This window comes from Bufo bufo, chromosome 9, assembly GCF_905171765.1.
Source record: "Bufo bufo chromosome 9, aBufBuf1.1, whole genome shotgun sequence".
NCBI lineage: Eukaryota > Metazoa > Chordata > Amphibia > Anura > Bufonidae > Bufo > Bufo bufo.
In genome coordinates this window covers 14,686,313-14,707,317 of record NC_053397.1, presented here as the reverse complement: position 1 = coordinate 14,707,317, position 21,005 = coordinate 14,686,313, and the positions used below count along the sequence as shown (strand labels likewise).

Below are 21,005 nucleotides of genomic sequence, written 5' to 3'. Positions count from 1 at the left end.
CTTATGCTGGTCCCCCTCATGGCCCTATGTGTCCCCTCATGTGTCCTAAACTGCGCACATAACTGGCTTTGTGTGTAAAGTATTTTACTACTGTCTAAAACAAGCTCTCTCCTATTGATAAAATGGCCAGCCTCTGTACTCACTTTCACTATGAATGCATGGTAGCGAGCTGGCCGGCGCGTGACTGGCGTCACTGTCACGCTCCTCCCACTTAATTCAGGAAGCAGGAGCGTGACTAAGTGACTGCCGCTCGCTGCAGTTCATTCAGAGAAAGTGAGTACAGAGGCTGGCCATTTAATCAATAGGACAGAGCTTGTTTTACCAGTAGTAAAATACTTGATATATCGTGCAGCAGGACGAAACGCACGTACGTACGGGCGTTTTTACAAGAAACGCCCATTGTCGCGCGTCTATGGGCGGGAACGTGCGACAATACGCCCCAAAGAAGCTCCTGTTCTATCTTGGGGCGTAGGGCGTTTTACAGCGCGTTCCTACGCGCTGTAAAACGCTCAGGTGAGAACCATTCCCATAGGGAATAATTGGTTCTTGCCTGTTGAGCGTTTTACAGCGCGTAGGAACGCGCTGTAAAACGCTCAGGTGTGAACCCAGCCTAAAGGTAATCTGTCACCAGGATAATCGCTATTGAAGTAAAGCCGTGGCCTAATAGCACTTAGTACCTTATTTCAAGATGTGCATTTGTTCCAGCAATAGATGTTTTTATCCTCCTGAAAATCCAGTTTATTTGGTATGCAAATGGGGGGGTGGTATGCTGTGAAAGCCACTGTTAAAGGGGAAGGCTGCTGTAAAGGTCAAAGTTAAGGGGGTGGGCTGCTATAGAGGTCCAATTTTAAAGGAACGGGGCACTTTGGGGGGGGGTCAGTGTTAAGGGGTGTGGGGGGTGTGGAGGTCACTGTTTTGGGGGTGGGGTGGTGTGGAGGTCACTGTTATAGTGGATAGTGTTGATATCTTTTAGCGACACACACAAACATTAAATGAAATAGATTAAATATTCCGGAGCGAAGCCGCGTCCTTCAGCGAATGTATAATAATTTGGAACAGAGCATTTAGTTTTTTTCATTTGTGGAAAAAAATACTGTTATCGTTGGGAGCAGAGATGAGCGATCCTGCCTATTGGCAGGTTCGAGTTTGGGTTCGGGGGTTTAAGTGAATTACGTAATGGATTCCGTTCTTACGGAATCCATCACGTAATTCAGTGCCGGCATGCCGCATAATACAAGTGTATAGCCAGCTCCGAGGGTTACCTTCTGCTGGCCATACACTTGTATTATGACGGCATCCAAAACGGAATGCCTCTAAAGGAATGTCCGCATTGAAGTACGTGATGGATTCCTTGAGAACGGAATCCATTACGTACTGTAATTCACTTAAACCCCGAACCCAAACTCAAACCTGCCAATAGGCAGGATCGCTCATCTCTACTCCCAATGATAACAGTAGTTTTTCTCAAAAATGACAAAAAAACAAAATGCTCAGTTCCAAATTATTCTGCATTACAGAGTTTCCAAACATTTTAAAGGTCGTAAAGAACTGAAAATGGTCATTTGTTGAATTTGCAGCGTGAAGAGGTCACAGTTACTGAATGTTACGCGTTAACACAGGACCCCTTCTTTGATATCACCTTCACAATTCTTGCATCCATTGACCTCGTGAGTTTTTGGAGAGTTTCTGCTTGTTTCTTTGCAGGAGTTCAGAATAGCCTCCCAGAGCTGCTGTTGATGTGAACAGACTCCCACCCTCATAGATCTTTTTCTTGAGGTTGCTCCAAAGTTTTCCATAGGGTTGAGGTCAGGGGAGGATGAGGCCACACCATGAGTATCTCTCCTTTTATGCCCATAGCAGCCAATGACTCGGAGGTCTTCTTTGCAGCATGAAGATAGCGCATTGTCAGCATGAAGATGAATTTTCTACGGAAGGCACGGCTCTTCTTTTTGTACTACAGAAGAAAGTGGTCAGTCAGAAACTTGATATACATTGCCGAGTTCATTTTCACACCTTTAGGGACCCTAAAGGGGCCTACCAGCTCTCTCGCCATGATTTTGGCCCAAAACATGACTCTGCCACCTCCTTGCTGCCGTTGCAGCCTTTTTGGGACATGGTGGCCATCCATCCACTACTCCAGGGGTCAGCAACCTTCGGCACTCCAGCTGTTGCAAAACTACAATTCCCAGCATGCTCCATTCATTTCTGTGAGAGTTCTGGGAAGAGCAGAGGAAGTATGCATGCTGGGAGTTGTAGTTTCACAACATCTGTAGTGCCGGAGGTTGCCTACCCCTGCACTACTCCATCCACCTGGACCATCCAGGGCTGCACAGCACTCATCACTAAACAAGACTGTTTGAAGATGAGTCTTCATGTCTGTCTGGGCCCACTGCAACTGTTCTGCCTGTGAGCGCTGGTTAGGGGTGGCCGTATAATAGGTTTCTGCACAACTGCAGCCACCGGAGGATCCTACACCTTCAGGTTCACAGGACTCCAGAGGCACCAGCAGCTTCATGTACCTGTTTGCGGCTTTGTAATGGCTTTTTAGCAGCTGCTCTCCCAATCCGATGAATCTGTCTGGCAGAAACCTTCCTCATTCTACCTTTATGTGCAGGAGCCCGTCCGTGCTCTGAATCGGCCACAAATCTCCTCACAATACAATGGTCGCACTTGCGTTTTCATGAACGATCTAATGTTTTCATACCTTGTCCGAGGCATTGCACTATTTGACGCTTTTCGACAGCAGAGATCCTTTTTTTTCCCCTCCAAATTGCTTGAAACCCGTGGCCTGCTTAATAATGCGCAGCGTCCTTCAAAAGTAGCCTTCCTTTAATTGGGCTCACCTGGAAAACTAATCGTGACAGAGGTCTGAGATCGATTTCAGTGATCCAAGGAGCCTGGGGCACAAGACCATCCATGAGTTTCATTGAAAAACAAAAAATTACATCTTTATGACACTTCAATCCAACTTGCATAATAATTTGCAACGTGGTGTAGAGCAGTATGGTGGGGGGAGCCATGTGACACGCCCAAAAAAAATTGAAAAAACACCAGACCAAGAGCTTGCTGCGATTTGAAAAAAATGCCATTAACCCAAAAAGATACTAAAAGGAAACGGCACTACAAAAAAAAATGCATTTTTTTCCCCTGCATCCCATAGACTGCCATGCAACAAACAACAAAATGCATTACAATGGCAAAACCTCTCAAAAACACCCTCTTTTCTACCTCTAGGCCTACGAAACCTTTTTTTTTTATTGTAAACGGCCAGGCCATGGTATCGGAGGCGAATGGCGGTCTGTTGGACATTGGTAGAAGAGTAGTCACTGATTTGTTTTTCTCTACAAGAGCCAGGACCCGACAGACAGTCTGAGCGGTTTGTACGACGGCTCCATCAGAAGCGGCACTTGAGAAATCACTTGTTTACAATGGACTGCAGTGACCTGATTGGTAATTACCCGCCCCAGGCGAGGCCGGGGTCCTTCTCCCAGCTAACAGGCCATTAATTCAGCTGTGTCCTTCTCTCTGGAATAATAATTGCTGCCTGCTCTTGGTCGATTGTGAGGATTTGGAGTCGGTTTCTGGGTGTGAAGCGTGCGATTCCTGTTCAGCAGATGTCTGAACCAGGGGTAATGCAAGTTGAGAGCTTTGCAGTTCTTCTCCGTTTGGCAGGGGCGTAACGTGACTTTTCTAGAACCGGCCTCCACAGACCGTGTGCTATTTATAATGATGTCGTCTTATGCAGCACAGGGGTTACGTGGCCCCCTCAGGTGCTAGGGCCCGGGTGCTGCTGCTGCTTCTGCATTCCCTATTGTTACCCCCTATCTTTCGGACTCCGTCCCAGTTTTGGCTTTGAACTGGACCTCATGAAGTCTACAGGTGGCCATTTACAGGTCAGGTTAATGTCTGTTGAACCCGAAGATTTTGGTGGGACTGTCCAGCCATTGTGAGGGAATAGTGATCCAAAGCATATGGCCATAAAACGAAGTTCAGAAATGGTGTAATTGTCACGTGTTTGTGAGGTTTGCACCCCCTCCCCCCCCCCCCCCCCAAAAAAAAAAAAAATCCTTCGGTTTAAGGCCTCATGCACACGACCGTTCCGCAAAATGGGGTTCCGTTGTTCCGTGATCCGTTTCCGTTTTTGTTTCCGTGCGTCTTCCTTTATTTTTGGAGGATCACCAGACATGAAGGAAAGTAAAAAAAAAATCTAAGTCAAGTTTGCCATGCAAATGATAGGAAAAAAACGGACGCGGATGACAATCTTGTGTGCCTCCGCGTTTTTTCACGGTCCCATTGACTTAATGGGTCCGCGAACCGTTTTCCGTGAAAAAAATAGGACAGGTTATATTTTTTGGACGGACTGGAACCACGGATCACGGATGCGGATGACAAACAGTGCATTAGCCGAGTTTTCAACGGACCCATTGAAAGTTCATGGGTCCGCAGAAAATCACAAACAACGGACACGGAATAAAACAACGGTCGTGTGCATGAGGCTTTTATCAAAACAGTCTGTTCATTGAGCTTTTTGGTGCTGGAATAAAATGTCAGAACTGCACTAAAAACTGACACTAAGGGCTCATGCACACGACCATATGTATTTTGCGGTCCGCAAAATTTTGCGTATGACGTCCATGTGCATTCCATATTTTGCGGAACGGAACAGCTGGCCCCTAATAGAATAGTTCCTATCCTTGTCCGTGATGCGGACAACAATAGGACATGTTCTATTCTTTTGCGGAACGGACATATGAAACGTAATGCACACGGAGGAACTTCCGTTTTTTTTCTTTTTGCGTACCGATTGAAATAAATGGTTCTGCATACGGTCCGCAAAAAAAAATGGAATGGACACGGAAAGAAAATAAGTTTGTGTGCATGAGCCCTAAGGCCTCATGCACACGACCGTATGTATTTTGCGGTCCACAAAAATACGGATCCGCAAAAAATATGGATGATGTCTGTGTGCATTCCATATTTTGCGGAATTGAACAGCCGGCCCCTAATAGAACAGCCCTATCCTTGTCCGTGACGCGGACAATAATAGGACATGTTCTATTTTTTTGCAGAACGGAAATAAGGACATACGGAAATAGAATGCACACGGAATGACTTCCGTTTTTTTTGTGGGCACATTGAAATGAATGTAAAAAAAAAAAACGGAACAGACACAGAAAGAAAATACGTTCATTTGCATGAGGCCTAAATGATAGATGAGGGGATATGTGACGAGCTGGGTGACCGCGCCCTGTGAGCCGCTGTGTAGAGGACAATGGAGAGAACATCAAGCAACCTCCGATAGAAAGATGATGACTAAATCTTGCTGATATTTGTAAGATTATTTTTAGGTAAAGTGGGTAACTGATAATCTGGTGACAATGGCGTCTGCCGTGGGGGGCAGGGGGATATTAGGCAGCGATTAATCTCTTGAAGATGTATTGGAAGCAGGAAAATGGGCAAAAGTAAGGACCAAATTGTGACGTGTAGACAACTGCATCAGAACATCTCCAAGGCCGGCCTTGATCCTGGTATGGAGTGGTAAGCACCTACCAAAAGTGGTCCAAGGAAAGACAACCAGTGAGCCGGCAACAGGGTCATGGTCAGGGCTGATTTATATGCATGAGGAATAGTCCGGCTCGTCTAGTCCAATCCCACAGAAGAGCTACTGTAGAGCAAATGGCTGGCGATGATAAAAAGGTGTTAGAATAATATTGAGCACAGGCGGTGTAGTGCACAGGCGGTCAGCCAAATCACGAGGCGCCATATTTGTGCATTTAATGATGTTTCCTGCCTCCCCCCCCCCCATTGTCTCTCCTGACTCTAGCCCACGTGTTATTATCTCCAGCACCCTGGACAGCAGCCATTCCTTCCCTTTTGTATCTGTCATCGTTCGCTAGCCGAGCAGATGCTCAACGGTATCAGAGACAATCTGGCTCTGCAGCCAACCTTCAGCACGTTCCCCCTTCCATCAGCCGCTTTAATGGGCTGTCTGGCTCTACAAGTCCCCGGCCGGATGATTAAATGCAGAGAGCTCCTCGCGTTAATAGAGGTTTCATTAACCGGCCCAGTCTTGTCGCTCCAACAAGTGCGTCTGATTCCAGTATTTAGCCCTCGTCGCCCATCCCGGAGATTGCAGCTTCCATAAGCCCTTTATTACACCTGTGATCCAAATGGCCTCTACTTCAAATGGTAGACATAAAGTGCTCGGCGCCGGCGGCTTGGCTGGATTTCTCTTTTTGATTTAGCCGTCCCTTATGCAGTTATAATAATGGCCGGACTTCTTCGTCATTGGTTTCTTAAATGTAGAAGTGCTGAGCGGTCTGGAAGGGTCGAGACTCGCCATTAGGGGCGATCACTGCAGCCAGTATTACAGGCACGGGGGGTGTACATCGAAAACCACGCCACCCCTGTCCATGGGTTGTGTCTGGTATTGCAGCTCAGCTCCATTGAAGTGATTATTGCCGAGCTGCAATACCGCACACATCCTGGTGTGGCACTGTTTTACTAACACAGGACCTGTGGTCACGCTGTAGGGATTGCTGCCACAGCTGATTGCCGGGGGACCTCCTGTGAGGAGCTTATTTTTAGAAGGGGTCTTTCTAATTAAAGGGGTTAGTAAAAAAGTGGACATTCCCTTTAACCCTTAGCGACTTCCATTGTATATATGTATATGGCGCTCCCACCAAGGGGTTAGTGCGATCTGCCAGCTCCTGCGCCACCAGCAGTTTTGAGGCTGTAAATTGGCATACATCTGCTCATTCCTTTTATCTGTTCCTGGGAAAGCTGGGTGACAACCAATACGGCCGCCATTACAGCTGCTGCCACTCAGCTTCCATTGATTCCTTAGCAGCAATATCTCGCCGCTTAAAGTTGTGCTGGAATATGTCTCTGCACGAGGAGCGGAGGAACAACCCTCATGGGGCCATAGTGGCAGTCACCCAGCTTTCCTAGGAACAGATATATAATAATGCATGACTGATTGGAGTTTAAAACGTGAGACAATGATGTGCACATATAGGTAAGTAAAGCTTGCAAAAGAGCCCCCCACCCAGCTACTGTAGATACATAGTTTGCCACAGAATCAATATATATTATAGTGTAATTATCTGTAATTAAACGTGTAATCATTGCATCACTGCCCTGTTTGGCGTCGTTCTCTTAGGTGGCTTAAGGACCCTGTACTAACTGCGACCCCCCCTTGGCTGCTCGCCCGTACTCCCCCCGGACGTGTCTCACTCACTCCTTAGTGGTGGTTACTTGCTCTCCGATCTGGTTTGCTTTATTGGACTGGGAGCATCAGACACTTAATTAAGCGCGAACCTCCCACTCTGCGGACTAGAAGTTGATTATTAACCTCACTTCATGTTTCCTTTATGCATATCAAATGAGGAAAACAATTAGTCAGTTGCATTCAGGCTCGTTAAATCCTTTGTCCCCGTTTTGTAGATGGAATAAGCAATAGGAAAACGAAAAGTACCCGACCCAACTCCACCTGATCTGTGTACATTTACGGCAGGCGGCGCTCGTGTACAGATTTATAGGAGAGAGCGACTGAAAAGAAAAATGTCTGAGCTAAGAATAGGAAATTATTGGGGTGGGGGGGGGAGGGTTTAATTAAGGTAAAGAACATTACTATAGATAATTAGGCCTCTGCTGGTCCCAGTAAAGATGCATAATGGTAATGTCCATTAGCCTTAATACTGCTGCACTGGAGAGACGAATTCCCCTTATCCTGAATTACATCCTGCATTATCCTACAGAGCTGCACTCACTATTCTGCTGGTGCAGTCACTGTGTACATACATTACATTACTTATCCTGTACTGATCCTGAGTTACATCCTGTATTATACTCCAGAGCTGAACTCACTATTCTGCTGGTGCAGTCACTGTGTACATACATTACTTATCCTGTACTGATCCTGAGTTACATCCTGTATTATACTCCAGAGCTGCACTCACTATTCTGCTGGTGCAGTCACTGTGTACATACATTACATTACTTATCCTGTACTGATCCTGAGTTACATCCTGTATTATACTCCAGAGCTGAACTCACTATTCTGCTGGTGCAGTCACTGTGTACATACATTACTTATCCTGTACTGATCCTGAGTTACATCCTGTATTATACTCCAGAGCTGCACTCACTATTCTGCTGGTGCAGTCACTGTGTACATACATTACATTACTTATCCTGTACTGATCCTGAGTTACATCCTGTATTATACTCCAGAGCTGCACTCACTATTCTGCTGGTGCAGTCACTGTGTACATACATTACTTATCCTGTACTGATCCTGAGTTACATCATGTATTATACTCCAGAGCTGCACTCACTATTCTGCTGGTGCAGTCACTGTGTACATACATTACTTATCCTGTACTGATCCTGAGTTACATCCTGTATTATACTCCAGAGCTGCACTCACTATTCTGCTGGTGCAGTCACTGTGTACATACATTACATTACTTATCCTGTATTATACTCCAGAGCTGCACTCACTATTCTGCTGGTGCAGTCACTATGTACATACATTACTTATCCTGTACTGATCCTGAGTTACATCCGGTATTGTTCTCCAGAGCTGCACTCACTATTCTCTCTCTCTCTCTCTCAACCCCTTCTCTCCCGTCTCTTTCACCTTCTCCCCTCTTTAAACTATGGGGGTCATTTATTAAGACTCATTAACTCCTATATCTGGCGGTGGATCCTCTGAAGTTATAATGAGTCGCCGGCCTCTACATAACTACAAGGCATCCAGCGTCAATCTAGATGTATAAAGCTTCCTTGCTCTCTTAGACCATTTTCTACACCTGAACCAGGCGTAGCCACGCCCACCTTTTTGGACCTGGCGTGAGCGGAGAAATGTCTCAGACTAACCGTTGTTCTGCGCCAGAAATGCTCCTAATATAATGTATTTCTGGATATAATAAATGACCCCCGTGTTTCATTTCATTTTTTGTATATTTTTTTGCATTTTGTTCTATCTATTAAAAATAGCAGATAGCGCCCGCCAATCCGTGTTCTCGTGGTAACCCTGGTGTTGCATGTACATAGATATCACCATTGCCTTCCCTTCTGTGTGATGACATTGGTGCGCTCTCAGGACGGTGGAGAGCGGCATCGTTCCCTCAGCGCTCCTTGGAGATGCTTTCCTCCGCTCCGCTTTACCACCGCTATAGCATGCCATCTGTCCCCCCCCTCCTCATTCTCTTGTGCAAAGTGACACAATCAGGTTGAGAGGAGAAGAACCCTCTCTGATTCCACCTGCCCAGGGGACTGTCCTGAATCCGTAACAAGATTAATGAGATGAAAGTCCTGTTTCCACTTCCAGACAAGAGCGTCTCATTGAATTCCACGAGCTGCAGCGGCTTCTGCTGTATTTTTTGAGATCTAACAACCGATTGCACTTAACAAAACCTCTACCTGAGCAATGGACAGACGTGTCCGCAGGTCTCTTTACAGGGCATTTCACCTTTAAAGGGTTTCTGTCACCCCACTAAAGTGATTTTTTTTTTTTGGGGCTAGTTAAATTAGTTATATAGCGATATATGAAAATATAATAGTGTTCCTTACTTTGATCCAGCAGTTTAGTCAAAAAACTAAGTTTTATCATATGCAAATCCGGTCTCTACCAGCAAGTAGGGCGTCTACTTGCTGGTAGCTGCTGCAGAAATCCGCCCCCTCCTCTTGTTGATTGACAGGGCCAGCCGGGATCTCCTCCTCCGGCCAGCCCTGTCGGCATTTCAAAAATCGCGCGCCCGTGTTGAATCTGCGCAGGCACTCTGAGATGAGGAGGCTCGTCTCCTCAGAGCTCCCTCAGTGCGCCTGCGCCGATGACATCATCGAAATAGAAGACGTCATCAGCGCAGGCGCACTGAGGGAGTTCAGAGGAGTCGAGCCTCCTCATCTCAGAGCGCCTGCGCAGATTCAACACGGGCGCGCGATTTTTGAAATGCTGACAGGGCTGGCCGGAGGAGGAGATCCCGGCTGGCCCTGTCAATCAACAAGAGGAGGGGGCGGATTTCTGCAGCAGCTACCAGCAAGTAGACGCCCTACTTGCTGGTAGAGACCGGATTTGCATATGATAAAACTTCGTTTTTTGACTAAACTGCTGGATCAAACTAAGGAACACTATTATATTTTAATATATCGCTATATAACTAATTTAACTAGCCCCAAAAAAAAAAATCACTTTAGTGGGGTGACAGAAACCCTTTAAGGAGGAATAATGCTGCATTTTATCCATTGACAGAAGAATAAACGACACCTCCGACTGCAAAGGAAGATGTAAGACTACTTTCTAGTGTTAATATCAGGGGAATTCCTCTATAGTTCCTCCAGGCAGCTGATGCTATGTGAAAGACACCAGATGCATATTCCTCATGCTGACAATGCCCGTAGACTGACCCTGACGACTATCTAATGTATAAGGGGGTGTTCATACGCTCCTCCATTGGCAGATACAGGACAGACATGCTGGATTTCAACATGCTTGATCCTTTATTCTCACAGGAGAGCTGTCTGGTAGCCACCTATTCCCCTCTCCCCATCGAAAACACATGCACCCTCGGCCGAGCCCAGTCTGCTTGTGTATGAAGGGGACGGGTGGAATAGCTGTTAGACAGATGGGCGTTCCGTCACCAGCATTCTTCAGATGTATGGCCGCCTTGAGAGCCTGGATGAGGGGCAGGCACAAGATTGGGGTTCACAGTTCCTTGATTTGTGCCCCTCCAGTTTCAGCCTGCCGCCCCATTTTGCCATTCGGTGCAATTAGATTTCAGCTTGCCCGATCCTTTTGTTCTCAGGGAGATAAGTCACCGTTGGTGGAGTCTGGCAGCAGCTTTCCTATTCACTGCACGTGCAGGCTCAGCCTAGCTGAGAATGCATGTGTGTGGAGAGTTCAGGAGAGGTAGCTGTTCACCAATAGTTATTTTAAAGGGCATCTGTCAGCAGTTTTGCACCTATGACACTGGCTGCCCTGTTACATGTGCTCCTGGCATCTGAAGACCCATGTTCATATCTGACCTCCTGTTCATATCATAGACCTCCTGTGTTGGTCCCATGTTCATATCTGCCCCCATTACTAAGAAAAATTAAGTTTTAATATATGCAAATTAGCCTCTAGGAGCAACGGGCGCGTTACCGTTAAACCTAGAGGCTCTGCTCTCTCTGCAACTGCCACGCCCTTTGCGCTTTGATTGACAGGTCCAGACAGTGAAAACATCATAATGCCTGCCTGGTCCTGTCAATTAAAGTGCAAAGGGGGCAGCAGTTGCAGAGAGAGCAGAGCCTCTAGGTGTAATGGTAACGCCCCCGTTGCTCCTAGAGGCTAATTTGCATATATTAAAACTTTAATTTTCTCAGCAATGCGGGCACATATGAACATGGGACCAACGCGGATGCCTTCAGCTGCCAAGCGCACATGTAACAGGCCAGCCAGTGTCAAAACTGCTGACAGATGCCCTTTAAGCTTGTGGCTGGATTTAGGCACCAAGAATGCTTGTGGTGTGGCTGACCACTGTTGACCTGAAAATGCATCCATCATCAGGACATGGGCCGTCCCTGATGGGAACCTCTCAGGAGGATATCCCAGAAGAGATCCCCGTAATATCCATTCATTCTTTGGAATTACCATCCATGCAATTCTCTTATCTCTCTGCATTTTACAAATTGTCCTTCAACTAAAAAAAGTCAGAGAGAAACATTGGGAGGCGCAGGGTGCAGCCGTGCAGCCGGTGAAGGGTCCTTCTAAATATCTAAATAATTGAAGAATCGATCTGCACGAGATATGTTATATGTTCCCTGATTACCGACTAACAAGAACAGATAGGCCGCGGCCAGGGGAGATAAGAAGGAAAACGAGACACTAGCGAGATAAGTAGTGAAGACACTGGAGCGCTGCGCCGAGAGGCGGCTTCCATTAAACTTTTAGAATAGTTCGGAATATTGTCTTTGCAAAGAAACCGTTCACATGTGGGGGAAGTGACAGGAAGGTTTTCTTATATCCTTTATTAAGTGAATTTGTATGAAAAAGATGGTTCTGAAGTGTCCCTGAGGTTGGGTTCATATCACGTTTGTCATATGTTTAACAAATCCCCCCCAAAAAACGTATACGTTAACAGATGGAAAACAGGACTCACAGGATGGAAAAGCGCTGTACACCACACTTTTCCATCCTGCATTGTCCAGCAAAAAAATGTATATATATATTATTTTTTTTTACTAGATAACTCTATGGTGACAGATGCAGCAGTATGGGATCTGTCTGAGGCATCTGTTAACATATACGTTTTTTTTTGTGTACATTAAACATGGTGTGAACCCAGCTTTAGATGAGCGCTCTGTAAATGAGCACTGCTAAGAAATGTCTGTCTAAAAGGGGTTATGCCCAGGTCCCTCATACAAGCCTCCCAAGCATCGTAAGTGACGCCAGGGAGGCTCGTCCCTGTCGCAGCCTGCTATTGGCTGCCCCCCACCGTCGCTAGATGTTTTGATCCGCATGACGGAGATGCAGCAGCGGCCGTGCAGGCAGCAGAAGCGACGCGGGTTTCGGGGAGCGGAGTAAGTATGACCAGTATGAGGGGCCCGGGCATTCAGGGGGACATTATAGGGGTTGGATAACCCCTTGCACAGCACAATACTAAATACGCCGGTGGTCACTGCTGCTGAACGCACTCCTCATATACACTGCCCGTCCCAAAAAAAAGTCGCCACCAAAAATATTTCCGCCTTAGCTTTGATTACGGCACGCATTTGCTGTGGCATTGTTTCGATAAGCTTCTGCAATGTCACAAGATTAATTTCCATCTAATTCTGCATTAATTTTTCACCAAGATCTTGCATTGACGATGGTAGAGTCTGACCGCTGCGCAAAGCCTTCTCCAGCACATCCCAAAGATTCTCAATGGGGTTAAGGTCTGGATTCTGTGGTGGCCTAGCCATGTGTGACAATGATGTCTCATGCTCCCTGAACCACTCTTTCACAATTTGAGCCCGATGAATCCTGGCATTGTCATCTTGGAATATGCCCGTGCCATCAGGGAAGAACAAATCCATGGATGGAGTAACCTGGTCATTCAGTATGTTCAGGTAGTCGCTGACCTCATTCTTGGAGCACATACTGTTGCTGAACCTAGACCTGACCAACTGCAGGACCCCAGATCATAGCACTGCCCCCACAGGCTGGTACAGTAGGCACTGGGCATGATGGGGGCATCACTTCATCTGCCTCTCTTCTTACCCTGATGCACCCATCACTCTGAAACAGGGTAAATCTGGACTCATCAGACCACATCACCTTCTTCCATTGCTCCAGAGTCCGATCTTTATGCTCAGTAGCAAATTGAAGCCTTTTTTCTCACTGATTAGTGGTTTTCTTACGGCTTCACAGCTGTTCAGTCCCAATCCCTTGAGTTCCCTTCGCATTGTGCGTGTGGAAATGCTCTTACTTTCACTATTAAACATAGCCCTGAGTTCTACTGTTTTTCTTCAATTTGATTTCACCAAACATTTAAGTGATCGCCGATCATGATCATTCAGGATTTTTTCCCGCCACATTTCTTCCTCGAATACGATGGGCCCCCTCTATCCTTTCAGTTTTTAATAAAGCGTTCGACAGTTCTTAACCCAATTTTAGTCGTTTCTGCAATCTCCTTAGATGTTTTCTCTGCTTGATGCATGCCAATGATCTGACCCTTCTCAAACAGACTAACATCTTTTCCACGACCACGAGATGTGTCTTTCGACATGAATGTTCAAGAAATCAGAAGCAACTCATTGCACCAGTCGGGGTTAAATAGCGTATTGCCAGCTGAAAGATAATCGCCCATGCAGTAATTATCCAACTGGAGGCTCAGAACTATTTGCTTAGTTAAATCCAGGTGGCGACTTTTTTTTTGGGACAGGCAGTGTATATCGATAGAACGGACAATATATACCAGGGGTGGACAACCACCAGCACTCCAGCAGTTGTGACACTACAACTCCCAGCATGCACACTTGATCTGCTCTTCTCAGAACTCTCATAGAAATGAATGAAGCATGCTGGGAATTGTAGTTTTACAACAGGTGGAGTGTTGAGGGTTGCTGACCCCTGATGTATAATATATATACAGACACATACATATATACCGGTGAGCGCTGACCGTGTATGATTGTTCTGCATCCCTGACACACTGAATAACTAACCAGACGCAGGAGCAGTCGGCGCTCGCTATTGTCCGTAAGTATAGAGTCACGGAGAAACTGTTCTACGATATATAGGTGCAAAAGAAAGACCAGCACCTCCAAACTATGCATAAAAAGGGGGGTTCAGGTGCATGCTACCATGACTGCAATGTAAAAGCAAACAAGGACTACAAGTGTCAGCACACTGCTTTATGCACAAAGACGCATGGAAACACTGGTAAAAGTAGATTCCCGTACTGCTACACTTACTATCTTGTAATTTGAAGCTCCTGGATGAAATCCCATAGTGTGAATGACTATACACGGTATGTAAGCACTGCATAAATGATCCTCAGCAGTGTGAAGACACTGAACTAGCAGGGGCTGAAAACGTGATACAACGTCTTGGCTTCTGAGCTGAAAGGAAGCCTACAGAATTTTTAGTTCAGGTTTGGATGTGAATAGGATGTGAATAGTGTACGTCCTGATGTAACATTCGAGCTCACGCGCTTTTCAGAGTAATTTTTTTTATTTAATTTTTTTATTTATCTTATGCTTTTATCAAGGGCGTTCAGGGATTTTGGATTAATCCATAAGAGACACTTCATTGGAATAATTACAGTAAACACCCTTCCGTTTGTGTTTCCACATGGCTCCCCCTCATTTATCCCACCGGAGTCTTGACATACCCACTCTAGTTCGCGCCTCCAAATCCTTCTCTGATTTTGCATTGTGGCCGCCGTTCCCCTCCATGCTCAACAGCCTCTTGTGAGTTAATGATACATCTTCCTGGAATCCCAAGATTGGCAGTGACTAAGATGAATGACTAATTCACTGAGAGCATGCTTTCTGCTTCCAGTAATAAAAAGCTCGCCTCGCATATTCACCCTGCCGCAGATGCCTCTCCTAAGGAGGACGCAGAACGCCGGCTCTCCACACCAAGGCAGAATCACCTGATTGATGTTGACTGTAATAATAAGAGAAGGATATGTTGATGAGATTTCATTTAGGAGAGGATGCACTCCCGGACGTGTCTTCACCGCAGTCTGGCTGGGTTTGGCTTGGTGGAAACTTCTCATGATTCGGCTGGAAATTTTCCCCATTGAATAAAAAAAAAAATATGAGAAAATGTCTTAGGATTGTTCAGGGGTCTGCCAGTCCTGGTACAAAAATGAGACTTTAAAGGGAACTTGTGATAACTAAATGTTTGGACAGCATGGTAGAGAGGAGAATGAGCTGAGCATATATATATATATATATATATATATATATATATATATATATATATATAAAAAGTCAATAGATTTCATTCATTAAAAGCTGCTTATTCTGGGCTTTAGGAGTCCGGTGGGCGGCCCTACTCTGTGATTGACAGGACCGCTCTAAAGCAAAAATTTTTATGAATAAAGTGCAAGTTCCCACTAATATGTATATCAATCTGCTCAACTCCTTCTGATCGCTACCATTCTGCCAGCAGATTGATCTGCGTTTTTAGCATGTTGTGTTCCCTTTAAGCATTTACTGCAGGTAGCTAGAGCTATAGCAGAATAAGTGCCTGCATACAGTTGCAAGAAAAAGTATGTGAACACTTTGGAATGATATGGATTTCTGCACAAATTTGTCATAAAATGTGATCTGATCTACATCTAAGTCACAACAATAGACAATCACAGTCTGCTTAAACTAATAACACACAAAGAATTAAATGTTACCATGTTTTTATTGAACACACCATGTAAACATTCACAGTGCAGGTGGAAACAGTATGTGAACCCCTAGACTAATGACATCTCCAAGAGCTAATTGGAGTGAGGTGTCAGCCAACTGGAGTCCAATCAATGAGATGAGATTGGAGATGTTGGTTACAGCTGCCCTGCCCTATAAAAAACACACACCAGTTCTGGGTTTGCTTTTCACAAGAAGCATTGCCTGATGTGAATGATGCCTCGCACAAAAGAGCTCTCAGAAGACCTACGATTAAGAATTGTTGACTTGTATAAAGCTGGAAAGGGTTATAAAAGTATCTCCAAAAGCCTTGCTGTTCATCAGTCAACGGTAAGACAAATTGTCTATAAATGGAGAAAGTTCAGCACTGCTGCTACTCTCCCTAGGAGCGGCCGTCCTGTAAAGATGACTGCAAGAGCACAGCGCAGACTGCTCAATGAGGTGAAGAAGAATCCTAGAGTGTCAGCTAAAGACTTACAAAAGTCTCTGGCATATGCTAACATCCCTGTTAGCGAATCTACGATACGTAAAACACTAAACAAGAATGGATTTCATGGGAGGATACCACAGAGGAAGCCACTGCTGTCCAAAAAAAACATTGCTGCACGTTTACAGTTTGCACAAGAGCACCTGGATGTTCCACAGCAGTACTGGCAAAATATTCTGTGGACAGATGAAACCAAAGTTGAGTTGTTTGGAAGAAACAAACAACACTATGTGTGGAGAAAAAGAGACACAGCACACCAACCTCAAAACCTCATCCCAACTGTGAAGTATGGTGGTGGGGCATCATGGTTTGGGGCTGCTTTGCTGCGTCAGGGCCTGGACGGATTGCTATCATCAAAGGAACAATGAATTCCCAAGTTTATCAAGACATTTTGCAGGAGAACTTAAGGCCATATGTCCTCCAGCTGAAGTGCAACAGAAGATGGGTGTTGCAACAGGACAACGACCCAAAGCATAGAAGTAAATCAACAACAGAATGGCTTAAACAGAAGAAAATCCGCCTTCTGGAGTGGCCCAGTCAGAGTCCTGACCGCAACCAGATTGAGATGCTGTAGCATGACCTCAAGAAAGCGATTCACACCAGACATCCCAAGAATATTGCTGAACTGAAACAGTTCTGTAAAGAGGAATGGTCCAGAATTACTCCTGACCGTGGTGCACGTCTGATCTGAAACTACAGGAAACGTTTGGTTGAAGTTATTGCAGCCAAAGGAGGTTCAACCAGTTATTAAATCCAAGGGTTCAAATACTTTTTCCACTTGCACTGTGAATGTTTACATGGTGTGTTCAATAAAAACATGGTAACATTTCATTCTTTGTGTGTTATTAGTGTAAGCAGATTGTGATTGTCTATTGTTGTGACTTAGATGAAGATCAGATCACATTTTATGACCAATTTGTGCAGAAATCCATATCATTCCAAAGGGTTCACATACTTTTTCTTGCAACTGTATATATGACTTCCACCTTGCAGGTTAATATTCATAAGTGTATAGGAGGGATCTGCATACTCTTTATGTATGGATTGCCATATTAATGCAGTATTCAGGGAGCTCCTCCTAGTGGTGGCTGCAGGTAGCTAGAATTTTTTCATTTAACTGTTAGGTATGCAATGGATTTGCAGATCTGTAGTAGATGTTTAAAGGTGTATTCCAGAGAATAATATTGATCACCTATCCATAGGTAGGTGATACATCTGTGATGGCTAACCTCCGGCACTGGTAAAACTACGACTCCCAAGATGTACACTTGCTTGGCTGTTCTCAGAAGTCCCTAGAAATAAATGGAGCATGCTGGGAGGCGTAGTTTCACCACATCTGGAGTGCCGGAGGTTAGCCATCACTGTGATACATGCTTGATCTGTGGTGGTTCAACGTTTGGACACCCACTGATAGCTATAAGGTGGGGTCTTTAGTCCACCCCTCCCTCCACTAGAACAACTGTGGTAGGAGGCAGTATATATAGTGACTTAACCTTGTAATCTACATTTATCTAGAACAGGGGGCAGAGGGAGTGCAGTAACACACGACTGCACCATCTGACTACACTGGGCTTGTTTGTAGTCTGTTACCATGGAGACACAGGTCCTAAATAGGAGCTGTCTACACAGCAGTGGGTTAACACATGACACAATAAACATGACTGAAAGATACAACTGCACAGGGCTTCTTTGTTGTCTGTTACCATGGAGATACATAAATCGTTGATGTCTACACAGTAGAGTGTTAACAGACAAAATAATAAACATGATGGAAAGATACGACTACACAGCGCTTCTATGTAGTCTGTTACCATGGAGATATATAGGTCATAATTAGGAGCTGTCTATACAGATCGGTGAATTAATACACAAAACAATAAATGAACACATGACTGAATGATCAGACTCCATAGTTTGTAATGCATAACCACGGAGACGCATAGGTCTGCATAGTGGCTGTATACACACAACTGTGGATGAAGACTATTTACATTTGAGCAATGCAAGAAAAATCATTTGCAAACATTCAGGCCCTCGTATCCTCTAAATGATGGAAAGTCTACATACTTCAGTGAGACATGAGGCACAAAGCGCCTCACCAAGCCAGTGTTTTATTAGTAAATTCATTAATGTCATTTTCATGAACGGCTTATTACAGAAGGTAAAGGCGTTCAGCTATGGAAACAAAGCTGTGTCCCAAATATCTCTGCTTTCCGGCATTTTTTTTGTTCCTTACTGGAAATGAAAAAGAAACCCTTGTAAATTCCTTGAGATCCCAGTTTGCCGGTTTGCACTTAGCTCAGAGTCTAGGCTGATAAATTGAGAAAGGAAATAAATGAACAATCAAATGTATTTCTCTCTGGCAGTACAGAACCGCAGGAGAACCATGATTTATTTACACAGTGTGCTGGCAATCCGCATCGCGAGCAAAATCAGCTTTAAAACAGACACAAAACCAGCAATTTATTCGCGAGGCAGAGTCTTAAAGGGAAATTAGAGGAGGAAAAACATGACTTATATTTAGAGGGAATTTCAATCCGAGCAAATGTTCCTCAAATATCCAATATTCTTCTAGTAAATCCCTGAAAATTGCGCTTATACTTCATGAGGCATTTATACGGTAGACGTTTGGAGGGTGTGCAAAATAAAGATTTTCCATATGGTTTGACTTATATGGCGTGATGTGTCCTCGATTTACATTAATACCCAGTCCAGTCCTATTATTCTGCCCGCCAGCTAATATCCAGAGTAACCGCCGTGTGCGCAGCACGGACAGCAGTAGACTGGTCCGGAGTGACTCCATAAGGTCCTTGTCGGTTGTCACAGGTATCTGGAGCCATGCCGACCGCAGAGCATCCCACAGCTGCTGGAGGGGGCGCGGGGGGAGGATCCATAGAGTGAACACGACCTGCGAGGTGGTCCCATAGCTGCTTGAGGGGGCATGGGGGGAAGATCCATAGAGCGAACACGACCTGCGAGGTGGTCCCACAGCTGCTTGAGGGGGCACGGGGGGAAGATCCATAGAGCGAACACGACCTGCGAGGTGGTCCCACAGCTGCTGGAGGGGGCACAGGGGGTGGATCCTTAGAGTGAACACGACCTGCGAGGTGGTCCCACAGCTGCCGGAGGGGGTACGGGGAAAGGATCCATAGAGCGAACACGACCTGCGAGGTGGTCTCACATATGTCCAATTGGGTTCAAATTTGAGGAATTAGGGGCCAGGGTAGTACTGGGAAGTCTTGGTCATTCGGTCATGCTCTTCCAACCAATGTCTGACATTTCTAGCCGTGTGACATGTCGCATTGTCTTGCTGAAACATCCCATCTGCCCCAGGGAGACAATCAGCATGTAGGGGTGTACCTGATCTGCAAGGATTGAGTCATTCCCATATCGGCAGAGTGTGGCTTCTACATAAATGAGTGGCCCAGAGAATGCCAGGAAAACCTTCCCCCGACCATAACGCTACCCCCACCAGCTTGTGTTCTTCCAGCAATGGCTGCAGGGCGTTCCCTCTCTGATGTTTCTCTGCTGACACACCAATCGGGACTCATTGGACAAGACCACCCTTTACCAATCAGCGGAGGTCCAATTCCAATACTTTCATGAAAATTGAAGCCTTTTTCTGCTGATGCAGCTTCGTTAGCAGAGGAGCAGTGACCGTCCGTCTGCTCCGGAGCCCCAGACGCAGTAGGTTCTCTGAACTGTTGTGTTAGACGCACGTCTGGTGCCCCCGGGTTCATTTTGGCGGAGAGCTGCTCCACTGTAGGGAGTCTTCCGCCCTTGTGCACCTTTGTAGCCGGCATTCACTTCTCACATCAGTGGCACCTGGCGCTCCGCAGTTTCCACATCTCTTATTCATATTGGCGCCATTTGTCCACTCACCGTACACTTTCACCACAGCCGCGCATGAACAGTTCACAAACAGCGCAGGTTCAGAAATGCCGCCACCCAGGGTCCGTGAGCAGATAATCATCCCTTCCTGCAACTTTGATGAAAGCAGCCATGTTTATCGAATTCTGCACAACTCCTTTAAATATTTCAGGTTGTCACAGTCCTGCCCCCTTGGTGATCGAAAAGGGGTTTCCCTGAATGTAAGAGTCGTGTGTCTACGGAGCTGGGTGAAATGACTGAATAACGCCTTTTAAAGCTTAAAGGGGTTTCTGAGACTTTCTATCTGTTGACCTGTCCTCTGGATAGGTCATTAGTATCTGATTGGTGGGGGTCCGACACCCGGGGACTCCTGCTGATCAGCTATTTGAGAAGGCAGCGGCGCTCCTGTAAGCACTGCGGCCTTCTCTCAGCTCACCAAGCACAGCGCCATCCATTGTATGGTGGCTGTGCTTTGTATCACAGCTTAGCCCCATTCGCTAGGACAGCTGCGAGAAGGCACTAACAGGAGTGCAAACAGCTGATCAACAACGGTTCCGGGTTTCGGACCCACATCAGATACTGATGACTTATCCAGAGGATAGGTCAACAGTTAAAAAGTTTTGAAAAACCCACTTTAAAGGTGGTTTTTCTTCTTTGGAGAATCCATACTTGTTAGAAGGGCCCTTTGATAATAAACAGAGTTTCATCCAGCGATCAACTGCAATTCTTGAGGAAACCTGGTTAATGGTGT

General features: G+C 45.7%; 1 protein-coding gene across 3 annotated transcripts in view; it reads left to right on the top strand.

Annotated features, from left to right (window-relative positions):
• CHCHD6 (coiled-coil-helix-coiled-coil-helix domain containing 6) overlaps positions 1-21,005 on the top strand; it is a 275,458-nt gene that overhangs the window by 157,033 nt on the left and 97,420 nt on the right. The gene's annotated exons all lie outside the window — the stretch shown is intronic.